This window comes from Oncorhynchus tshawytscha, unplaced genomic scaffold (assembly GCF_018296145.1).
Source record: "Oncorhynchus tshawytscha isolate Ot180627B unplaced genomic scaffold, Otsh_v2.0 Un_contig_9547_pilon_pilon, whole genome shotgun sequence".
NCBI classification, from domain to species: Eukaryota; Metazoa; Chordata; class Actinopteri; order Salmoniformes; family Salmonidae; genus Oncorhynchus; species Oncorhynchus tshawytscha.
In genome coordinates this window covers 97692-110281 of record NW_024609255.1, presented here as the reverse complement: position 1 = coordinate 110281, position 12590 = coordinate 97692, and the positions used below count along the sequence as shown (strand labels likewise).

At 45.4% G+C, this 12590-nt stretch overlaps 1 long non-coding RNA gene across 1 annotated transcript in view; it reads right to left on the bottom strand.

Annotated features, from left to right (window-relative positions):
- Positions 1–465: 465 nt before the first annotated feature.
- The window catches only part of LOC112236214, an 85898-nt gene continuing 73773 nt past the window's right edge, over positions 466–12590 (bottom strand). Inside the window, exon 3 of the long non-coding RNA XR_006082006.1 lies at positions 466–561. This is a non-coding gene — a long non-coding RNA (uncharacterized LOC112236214). The remainder of the gene's footprint in view (positions 562–12590) is intronic.

Genomic DNA, 12590 nt, shown 5'->3' with positions numbered 1-12590 from the left:
TATGACTGTTAGTAAAGGACTGACTAGATAGAATTCCACTGTGAACACTGATCTACAGTATGACTGTTAGTAGAGGACTGACTAGATAGAATTCCACTGTGAACACTGATCTACAGTATGACTGTTAGTAAAGGACTGACTAGATATAATTCCACTGTGAACACTGATCTACAGTATGACTGTTAGTAGAGGACTGACTAGATAGAATTCCACTGTGAACACTGATCTACAGTATGACTGTTAGTAAAGGACTGACTAGATAGAATTCCACTGTGAACACTGATCTACAGTATGACTGTTAGTAAAGGACTGACTAGATAGAATTCCACTGTGAACACTGATCTACAGTATGACTTAGTAAAGGACTGACTAGATAGAATTCCACTGTGAACACTGATCTACAGTATGACTGTTAGTAGAGGACTGACTAGATATAATTCCACTGTGAAAACTGGCAATATGTAAATGGATGTGAACTCAGTGTCATTCTTACCTGTTGATTGTCCATCTTCCCAATTCCATCGATGTAGCTTCTGCCTGATGTTAGTTGCTTGGTATCACCTGGAAAACAACAGATATAACAGTAAGTTGGTGGTCCTGTAAAAGCTGTTATAGACTACACACAAGGACACAGTCAAGTTAGCAGGCAGAAAGTCATGTTAGCAGGCAGAAAGTCATGTTAGCAGGCACACAGTCATGTTAGCAGGTTAGCATGTCTCTAGGCACACAGTCATGTTAGCAGGTTAGCATGTCTCTAGGCACACAGTCATGTTAGCAGGTTAGCATGTCTCTAGGCACACAGTCATGTTAGCAGGTTAGCATGTCTCTAGGCACACAGTCATGTTAGCAGGTTAGCATGTCTCTAGGCACACAGTCATGTTAGCAGGTTAGCATGTCTCTAGGCACACAGTCATGTTAGCAGGTTAGCATGTCTCTAGGCACACAGTCATGTTAGCAGGTACACAGTCATGTTAGCAGGTTAGCATGTCTCTAGGCACACAGTCATGTTGGTATGGAACACAGTCATGTTGGTATGGAACACAGTCATGTTAGCAGGTACACAGTCATGTTAGCAGGTTAGCATGTCTCTAGGCACACAGTCATGTTAGCAGGTTAGCATGTCTCTAGGCACACAGTCATGTTAGCAGGTTAGCATGTCTCTAGGCACACAGTCATGTTAGCAGGTTAGCATGTCTCTAGGCACACAGTCATGTTAGCAGGTTAGCATGTCTCTAGGCACACAGTCATGTTAGCAGGCACACAGTCATGTTAGCAGGTTAGCATGTCTCTAGGCACACAGTCATGTTAGCAGGTTAGCATGTCTCTAGGCACACAGTCATGTTAGCAGGTTAGCATGTCTCTAGGCACACAGTCATGTTAGCAGGTACACAGTCATGTTAGCAGGTTAGCATGTCTATAGGCACACAGTCATGTTGGTATGGAACACAGTCATGTTGGTATGGAACACAGTCATGTTGGTATGGAACACAGTCATGTTAGCAGGTACACAGTCATGTTGGCAGGTTAGCATGTCTCTAGGCACACCATTAGTGAATCAGTGAGCGCACCGTCTCTGAGGAATTTGCCATTGTATAGATTTTACATTGACGACCATTAAAATGCTCTAGTTTTGTCTGCATCTGTCTCTTTTACTAATTCCATGTGTAAATGCTGTTGATGCCGGGGGAAGGAGAAGGGGGGTCAATAGTTCCTGTAGTTTCTCTGGAACATTCCTCTGATTTCCTCCAAGGTTTTATTCTGTGTGTTTTATGCTGTAATCCCTGTGTTAACATGCCTGGTCATGTGTCTCTGTTTAAACCCCTCCCTGTCTAACTGCCTGTCTGTCTGACTGCCTGCCTGTCTAACTGATGCCCTGACTGCCTGCTTTCCCAGCCTGTCTGCCTGCCTGCATATCTGACTGCATGACTGTCTGCCTAACTAACTGGGGCAGTAGGTAGCCTAGTGGATAGAGCGTTGGCCCAGTAACCGAAAGGTTGCTGGATTGAATCCCCGAGCTGACAAGGTAAAAAATATGTCGCTCTGCCCCTGAACAAGGCAGTTAACCCACTGTTCCCCGGTAGGCCGTCATTGAAAATAAGAATTTGTTTTTAACTGACTTGCCTAGTTAAATAAAGGTAAAATAATTCAATACTGCCTTTATGACTTCACAAAGTTTTGTCAGGCCAAGGTCTCTTCAGGAGTGAACCATTGTGAACTAATAGGAACTAAAGGTTTGTGTTGGATCAAATTAGTGTGTAGGCCTTACTTCACTGTTCCACTATGAATTGCCCCAATCAATGAAAAGTTTGACTACTTCGTTTTTTATCCCGTTTATATTCACAAGACCTTTAATAGGACCGGTCCTTTGGAACACGTCCCTAGAATGTCACATTCTTCCATCTTTAAAAGTGTCCCACATGACAACGCTTCTGTTTCAGTGCATCACAAGGTTGGCATTTCATGGAGACTGAAACAAGATTTTCCATTCTACCATTTCACAACTATTCGATGTGCTCATATTATAAGGATATCGGGTTACTGCAAGCCTTGGAAATGAGACATACAGGTCTCTTTAAAAGACCAGTGGTTTCTGGACGAAAGCAGCTCTCTACCATTGATAAGTCAGGCCTGGCCACGCCCCGCCCCAAACAGAGGTTGTCTCCGTTTCAGAGTTTCGCCGGACCAGACCGGTTACCTCGGCAACAAATCCACTGTTTCCAAGTGACACAAAGCCTTGAGTTAAGAACCTCCTTTAAACTGTATAAGCTCTGAGAGTTGAGGGCTGGAAAACAGAAAATAACAGGACGACGGGGAGAGAAACTCAATTCTAGCCATATTGCTTCCCAGAGTTTCACGAGATGACATGGTTAAACGATTCAGTCTTTCGCTCCTTTTTAAAACACCTTTAAGATTGTTCGTGCTGGCATAGGGTACTGCTCTTAGGTGCATGCCAGTCTGCTTTTTCCACTCAGTAAATAGCTTTCTAAAATGGTATTTTTCTTACTTCTGTAGACAAATGAGTTGACATAAAGAATAGGCCTTTAAAGCTAGCACTGTTGGTAGATAGGCCAATGGGTGAGGTAATGGGGGGAGCAGGGGGTAAGGAGATGAGGGTGAGGGGATGGGGGGTGAGGCGACGTGTTCCCATTTTGAATAATTTATATGTCTGAAGGTAGAAACTCTGCCTTCTCGGCGTGCCCGGGGAGCAAATCAAGTGCACTATAGGCCTACCGCTGGCCAATCAAATGGCTCAGATTACCATGTCTACAGTAGGCTAACGTAGCAGGTGTAAAAGAAAACTACAGCAAAGTTGATACTGTGAGATTTCTTAACTTTTAAAACCACGACTAGAGAGAGACTGTCAACAAATACAGCAGTGAGTGAGTGAGTTCATGTCTAACTTTTTACTCAGCACTGTCAACACTTTGTATTGAATACTTTTAGAAATGTGCGTTCTCTGTACTTCCACTAACGCTACAACCAGCACTGCAGCTGTAATGAAGGAGTAGGAAAGTGTATCGGCATGCTTGTGTTGTTATTATTAGCAGTTTAGGAATATTTCACATTCTCTGGTCATTGGACTAACAACATGAATTGATGGATGAGGCAGAAATAATGCGGTACGACTCGAGTTTCGCCGAAGACGGTGTCCCCTTTTGGTCAGTGTCTGTGGAGGAAAGGGAGAGCGGAGAGATGTTGAGAGTTGGACCCTCAGTCTGCTGCTCTCTCCATCCGCTGAGACTGACCATCAGATGCAGGCACCATCAGCCCAGTAAAATAATAACAGATAATGAACGTATGCTCACTCAGCTGTGCCTGACAAGTAGTATTACAACGGATCTATTACCTGTGATCATATAGCCGAACTCAAATGTTGAAATATCATTTGTTTAAATGATCTTAGAAGAACAAGAATGCGTTGGCAGGTCAATTCAAGCAAAGCCAATACGTGGTGATAATGTATTGGGCCTATAGCCTACTGCACAATCCTCATTACTACAGTACTGTTTTGAATAGGTTAGTGTTGCATAGGCATAAGTCATGTAAAAAATACATCTTGAACGGTAGATCTCGACTTGCATTTTGACTCAGAAACTGACCTAGACGCAAAAAAGGTTGGTGACCACTGCCCGACATGGTGCACTACACTATGTACCCTCTTGACAAAAGTAGAGTACTTCCGGCGCCGACAGAGATGGCCGCCTCGCTTCGCGTTCCTAGGAAACTATGCAGTTTTTTGTTTTTTTACGTGTTATTTCTTACACTAGTACCCCAGGTCATCTTAGGTTTCTTTACATACAGCCGACAAGAACTACTGAATATAAGATCAGCGTCAACTCACCATCAGTACGACCAAGAATATGTTTTCCGCGACGCGGATCCTGTGTTCTGCTTTACAACCAGTGTAACCGAGTGGATCACATGCAGCGACCAAAAAAAAAAACGACTCAGAAAAAGAGGGAAACGAAGCGGTCTTCTGGTCAGACTCCGGAGACGGGCACATCGTGCACCACTCCCTAGCATTCTTCTTGCCAATGTCCAGTCTCTTGACAACAAGGTTGATGAAATCCGAGCAAGGGTAGCATTCCAGAGGGACATCAGAGACTGTAACGTTCTCTGCTTCACGGAAACATGGCTAACTGGAGAGACTCAATCCGAAGCGGTGCAGCCAGCGGGTTTCTCCACGCATCGCGCCGACAGAAACAAACATCTTTCTGGTAAGAAGAGGGGCGGGGGCGTATGTCTTATGGCCAACGTGACATGGTGTGATGAAAGAAACATACAGGAACTCAAATCCTTCTGTTCACCTGATTTAGAATTCCTCACAATCAAATGTAGACCGCATTATCTACCAAGAGAATTCTCTTCGATTATAATCACAGCCGTATATATCCCCCAAGCAGACACATCGATGGCTCTGAACGAACTTTATTTAACTCTCTGCAAACTGGAAACGATTTATCCGGAGGCTGCATTCATTGTAGCTGGGGATTTTAACAAGGCTAATCTGAAACCAAGACTCCCTAAATTTTATCAGCATATCGATTGCGCAACCAGGGGTGGAAAGACCCTGGATCATTGTTACTCTAACTTCCGCGACGCATATAAGGCCCTGCCCCGCCCCCTTTCGGAAAAGCTGACCACGACTCCATTTTGTTGATCCCTGCCTACAGACAGAAACTAAAACAAGAAGCTCCCACGCTGAGGTCTGTCCAACGCTGGTCCGACCAAGCTGACTCCACACTCCAAGACTGCTTCCATCACGTGGACTGGGAGATGTTTCGTATTGCGTCAGACAACAACATTGACGAATACGCTGATACGGTGTGCGAGTTCATTAGAACGTGCGTTGAAGATGTCGTTCCCATAGCAACGATTAAAACATTCCCTAACCAGAAACCGTGGATTGATGGCAGCATTCGTGTGAAACTGAAGGCACGAACCACTGCTTTTAATCAGGGCAAGGTGTCTGGTAACATGGCTGAATACAAACAGTGCAGCTATTCCCTCCGCAAGGCTATCAAACAAGCTAAGCGCCAGTACAGAGACAAAGTAGAATCTCAATTCAACGGCTCAGACACAAGAGGTATGTGGCAGGGTCTACAGTCAATCACGGACTACAGGAAGAAACCCAGCCCAGTCACGGACCAGGATGTCTTGCTCCCAGGCAGACTAAATAACTTTTTGCCCGCTTTGAGGACAATACAGTGCCACTGACACGGCCTGCAACGGAAACATGCGGTCTCTCCTTCACTGCAGCCGAAGTGAGTAAGACATTTAAACGTGTTAACCCTCGCAAGGCTGCAGGCCCAGACGGCATCCCCAGCCGCGCCCTCAGAGCATGCGCAGACCAGCTGGCCGGTGTGTTTACGGACATATTCAATCAATCCCTATACCAGTCTGCTGTTCCCACATGCTTCAAGAGGGCCACCATTGTTCCTGTTCCCAAGAAAGCTAAGGTAACTGAGCTAAACGACTACCGCCCCGTAGCACTCACATCCGTCATCATGAAGTGCTTTGAGAGACTAGTCAAGGACCATATCACCTCCACCCTACCTGACACCCTTGACCCACTCCAATTTGCTTACCGCCCAAATAGGTCCACAGACGATGCAATCTCAACCACACTGCACACTGCCCTAACCCATCTGGACAAGAGGAATACCTATGTGAGAATGCTGTTCATCGACTACAGCTCGGCATTCAACACCATAGTACCCTCCAAGCTCGTCATCAAGCTCGAGACCCTGGGTCTCGACCCCGCCCTGTGCAACTGGGTACTGGACTTCCTGACGGGCCGCCCCCAGGTGGTGAGGGTAGGCAACAACATCTCCTCCCCGCTGATCCTCAACACTGGGGCCCCACAAGGGTGCGTTCTGAGCCCTCTCCTGTACTCCCTGTTCACCCGCGACTGCGTGGCCATGCACGCCTCCAACTCAATCATCAAGTTTGCGGACGACACAACAGTGGTAGGCTTGATTACCAACAACGACGAGACGGCCTACAGGGAGGAGGTGAGGGCCCTCGGAGTGTGGTGTCAGGAAAATAACCTCACACTCAACGTCAACAAAACTAAGGAGATGATTGTGGACTTCAGGAAACAGCAGAGGGAACACCCCCCATCCACATCGATGGAACAGTAGTGGAGAGGGTAGCAAGTTTTAAGTTCCTCGGCATACACATCACAGACAAACTGAATTGGTCCACTCACACAGACAGCATCGTGAGGAAGGCGCAGCAGCGCCTCTTCAACCTCAGGAGGCTGAAGAAATTCGGCTTGTCACCAAAAGCACTCACAAACTTCTACAGATGCACAATCGAGAGCATCCTGGCGGGCTGTATCACCGCCTGGTATGGCAACTGCACCGCCCTCAACCGTAAGGCTCTCCAGAGGGTAGTGAGGTCTGCACAACGCATCACCGGGGCAAACTACCTGCCCTCCAGGACACCTACACCACCCGATGCTACAGGAAGGCCATAAAGATCATCAAGGACATCAACCACCCGAGCCACTGCCTGTTCACCCCGCTGCCATCCAGAAGGCGAGGTCAGTACAGGTGCATCAAAGCTGGGACCGAGAGACTGAAAAACAGCTTCTATCTCAAGGCCATCAGACTGTTAAACAGCCACCACTAACATTGAGTGGCTACTGCCAACACACTGTCAATGACACTGACTCTACTCCAGCCACTTTAATCATGGGAATCGATGGGAAATGATGTAAATATATCACTAGCCACTTTAAACAATGCTACCTTATATAATGTTACTTACCCTACATTGTTCATCTCATATGCATACGTTGATACTGTACTCTATATCATCGACTGCATCCTTATGTAATACATGTATCACTAGCCACTTTAACTATGCCACTTGGTTTACATACTTATCTCATATGTATATACTGTACTCGATATCATCTACTGTATCTTGCCTATGCTGCTCTGTACCATTCACTCATTCATATATCCTTATGTACATATTCTTTATCCCCTTACACTGTGTATGACAGTAGTTTTTTTTGGAATTGTTAGTTAGATTACTTGCTCGTTATTACTGCATTGTCGGAACTAGAAGCACAAGCATTTCGCTACACTCGCATTAACATCTGCTAACCATGTGTATGTGACAAATAAAATTTGATTTGATTTGATTTGATAGTTGACTATAAAAGGAATAGGGTGCCAGCATAGAGAATGATAGAGGCCTCTAGTGGCCAAAAAGCTGTATTAGCAGGGGTAGTGCCATTGAGGGCTTCCACCATTTTAATGTAGTCAACTGGGTAGGACTTCATTGGCTGACCTCTCCTGGTGATGCTGTTGGAGTCATGTCCATCCGGGTCATCAGGAGGGATCAGCCAATCGTGAAGAAGAAAATGGAAAACTTCAAAATGTGCTCACAGACGCCATAATTGGGATGCTTTCTGTATCGTTCTCTACGGGTGCCATTTGGGATACACAGGATGTTCAAGGGATTGGATCTCTACATTCCTCTCCCCAGAATTGGAACCAGAGGATGATTTCAATGGTTTGATATATTTCTGGTGGTCCATTAGTTCAAAATAAAGCTCTGATTCAAAGGGATGTGTAAACCACTGAACGAGTATCAGAGTCCTGCAGCCCAAACTCTTTTCCAGATGTGTGGTTGTCAGCTGATTTTCTGTGCTTTCACTTTCATGTAACTTTCCCAAATAAAGCTGCTTTGAAACCCCAAGAGCAACAACTAAAAAGAGCAACAGTTACACCCTCGTTCCAACCACACAACAACAAACTGAAACACCTTTACAAACATGAACCTCTCACCCTCGTTCCAACCACACAACAACAAACTGAAACACCTTTACAAATACAAACCTCTCACCCTCGTTCCAACCACACAACAACAAACTGAAACACCTTTACAAATACAAACCTCTCACCCTCGTTCCAACCACACAACAACAAACTGACACACCTTTACAAATACAAACCTCTCACCCTCGTTCCAACCACACAACAACAAACTGAAACACCTTTACAAATACAAACCTCTCACCCTCGTTCCAACCACACAACAACAAACTGAAACACCTTTACAAATACAAACCTCTCACCCTCGTTCCAACCACACAACAACAAACTGAAACACCTTTACAAATACAAACCTCTCACCCTCGTTCCAACCACACAACAACAAACTGAAACACCTTTACAAATACAAACCTCTCACCCTCGTTCCAACCACACAACAACAAACTGAAACACCTTTACAAACATGAACCTCTCACCCTCGTTCCAACCACACAACAACAAACTGAAACACCTTTACAAACATGAACCTCTCACCCTCGTTCCAACCACACAACAACAAACTGAAACACCTTTACAAACATGAACCTCTCACCCTCGTTCCAACCACACAACAACAAACTGAAACACCTTTACAAACATGAACCTCTCTCCCGGTTTACAGCCAACCAACACACACATCAGTACACAAGACACAAACAGGGACAAAAGGGGAGAAACCCATAATCCACAAACACATGCACCTGAAAGCACGCGCACACAACTCAGGGACACTGGTTCAAACTTGTGCCAGAGTCCCGTTAAACCAGTCATGTGAAACAACCCACTCTTTTCAGCAAATCAGATTAAATCTCTTAGCTGAGGCGCACACACACTTACAGCTCTGGGTTTGGGTGCACGCACACACGCACGCACGCACACACACACAAATCAGATTTTGCCCCACAAACTCTGGCTCCCTATCGTCGTATGCTAACAACTCCAAATCAGTTGTTCCCATTACAAGCCTGCAAAGACCTACGGGTAAAATAGGCATCTCAACCCTTTCTATTGAAGGTAATCTACATGTAGTTCTGATTATCAGTCTAAGAGGAATCGCTGACTAACTGATTGGGTTTGATTTGGGTTTGATACACAAGATGGAAACTACAGAGTGATATGATGCAGGGTTTATTAGATTCTGTACTGTAGCCAGATGTGCTCATTTCCTATCCTCAATCATATAATCATAACCAACCAACCAGCATCCAGTATTCCACAACCACTGCCTGACTAATCTTGGTTCAGATTCAGTTGAAAATAAAACAATACCGAGGCCTGTATTCATACAACTTCTCAGTCCTGATCCCAGATCAGCACTACTCTGAGGACACCTGATGTATATAGGCCCTGATTTCACATTCAAAGACAACGTTGAGGTACCATGGGGAATGTTAGAAACATTTTGATTAGCTACCACTCAGCAGACAAACAACGTTGAGGTACCATGGGGAATGTTAGAAACATTTTGATTAGCTACCACTCAGCAGACAGACAACGTTGAGGTACCATGGGGAACATGTTGATTAGCTACCACTCAGCAGACAGACAACGTTGAGGTACCATGGGGAATGTGGGAAACATTTTGATTAGCTACCACTCAGCAGACAGACAACGTTGAGGTACCATGGGGAATATTAGAAACATTTTGATTAGCTACCACTCAGCAGACAGACAACGTTGAGGTACCATGGGGAATGTAGGAAACATTTTGACTAGCTACCACTCAGCAGACAGACAACATTGAGGTACCATGGGGAATGTAGGAAACATTTTGATTAGCTACCACTCAGCAGACAGACAACGTTGAGGTACCATGAGGAATATTAGAAACATTTTGATTAGCTACCACTCAGCAGACAGACAACATTGAGGTACCATGGGGAACATGTTGATTAGCTACCACTCAGCAGACAGACAACGTTGAGCTACCATGAGGAATGTTAGAAACATTTTGATTAGCTACCACTCAGACAGACAACATTGAGGTACCATGGGAAACATTTTGATTAGCTACCACTCAGCAGACAGACAACATTGAGGTACCATGGGAAACATTTTGATTAGCTACCACTCACCAGACAGACAACATTGAGGTACCATGGGGAACATTTTGATGAGCTACCACTCAGCAGACAGACAACGTTGAGGTACCATGGGGAATGTAGGAAACATTTTGATTAGCTACCACTCAGCAGACAGACAACGTTGAGGTACCATGGGGAATGTAGGAAACATTTTGATTAGCTACCACTCAGCAGACAGACAACGTTGAGGTACCATGGGGAATGTAGGAAACATTTTGATGAGCTACCACTCAGCAGGCTCTGACTCCTTGCTTGGCAGCTCCACGGGCAGAATAAGCAACATGTGGAAACATGTTTATAGTGTGTTTGGCAGGTTTAGGAAATTAGCAAATGATGGATTCACGTGCTGATCTAGTTCCCAAACACTGATGTGGTGTAGCAGCTAGAATTAACAGAAAACATTGATTTATTCTTCCTCTAAACGTCCAACTACCCAGTCCAAACTGAACTTCATTGGCCGGTTTCCTCGACACAGATGAAGTCTAGTCCTGGACCATCAACCAGAGTTCATTCTCCACTAAACTTGTATTGTAGTTTAGGACTAGGCATAATGCATCCTGGAAACTGCCCCTTAAATATTTTGTCAGTCCAGGACACAGCTTAATCCTTGTCTTTGAAATCAACCCCAAATGATTTAAGATAGATTCCCATTAAACTGCCGTTCTCCATCATCATACTGTAATCTCAAAGTCGTAGAACACTCAGCGGATTAACATTAGTGTCTGCTGACAGACTGTTACCTTAGCCTGCATGTTACATTCAGTTAAATAGAGTAGCAGGGTTTGGTTGAAGATTAGATCAACAGAAACAGTGAAGAAGCTCAGTGATAAATATCAAGGCATATTGGAGGCATATGGAACCCTTCTCTCCCTTTCAGCTTTTCCAGTAGGGACGAAACAACAGACGGACCAGGCTGCCTGGCAATGGAGGTATATGGGTCGTGTCCCAAACGGCACAGTATTCCCGATGGACTACCAGGGTCCCCAGGGCTCTGGTTAAAAGCAGTGCACTATAAAGGGAATAAGGTGGTGTCTGGGACGGAGCCGTGGACTGGACTGTTTTAATCAAACACAGATGTTTGGAGAAGATACAAGTCTCCTTCGCCTGCAGCCTCAACATGAGACTCCATGCTGCTAATCAGGAGGCACCGTCATAAAGGTCCTCCAACTAAATCAGCAAGGTCCCCTTGGCCCCACTACCACCCATCATAGATAGGCCTAGATAACATCACACTATCTGATGGAGCGTTTACAGGTTTACTATTCATTATCTACAGTAGTAATTGAAACTACAGGCATGTGCAGGCGTAGTGTACATATGGATATGAACTATAATGCCTCTCATTCAGAGATTAAATGTACTAGACAGACAATGGCAGGTCATTGTGAAAACAGCATTCAATTACACTTACATTTTAGCACACGCTCTTATCCAGAGCATTTTAAAGGCACAATTAGGGCTAAGTGCCTTGCTCAAGGGCACACCGGCAGATTTTTCACCTTGTCGGCTCGGGATTCTTACCAGCGACCTTTCGGTTACAGGCCCAACTGGCTCTTAACCGCTAGGTTACCTGACGCCCACCTATATCCGCTAATATCCTCTATCCTCAATGACCTCACACAAGCACGGCTTTCCAGGCAAGAAAGAGACCTGTTTGACATCTTCCTTTTTTTGTGTGTGGAAACGTAACCAAAACAGAACCTCAGCCCTTTAAGCAGCCACTGTGAGATAACTGTGTCTGCTTCTGAGTGTGGTACAGTGTCAACATGTGAAGGTCAGAGCAGGGGAGTGTGGAGGTGCAGGTGGCCCCGAGGGGCTGTCTGCCTCTGTTCTCCTGGGAGGGAGTGTGAAGGGTTCTGTCAGCCCCTCTGGAGAGTTCACAGACTGGGTCTCCCTCACTCAACAGGGACCTGACTTTTCATCTGAGATCTTCATGTGTGTGTGTGTGTGACTGTGCGTGTGTGTGTGTGGTGGGGGGGTCCGGATCCCAGTTTGGGTTGCAGAGGGCGCTCAGATTAGAGCTGAGCCAATGACATGCCTGGATAAAGAGGAGGAAGAGGAGGAGTATAGGATAGGCTGGGGAAGGGAAGGGTACCAGACCTCAGAGGACAATTGAACCCCTGACAGGGAGGGGACATCAGACGTCCTCAGTCATCCCCCAGATCCCCTAGCT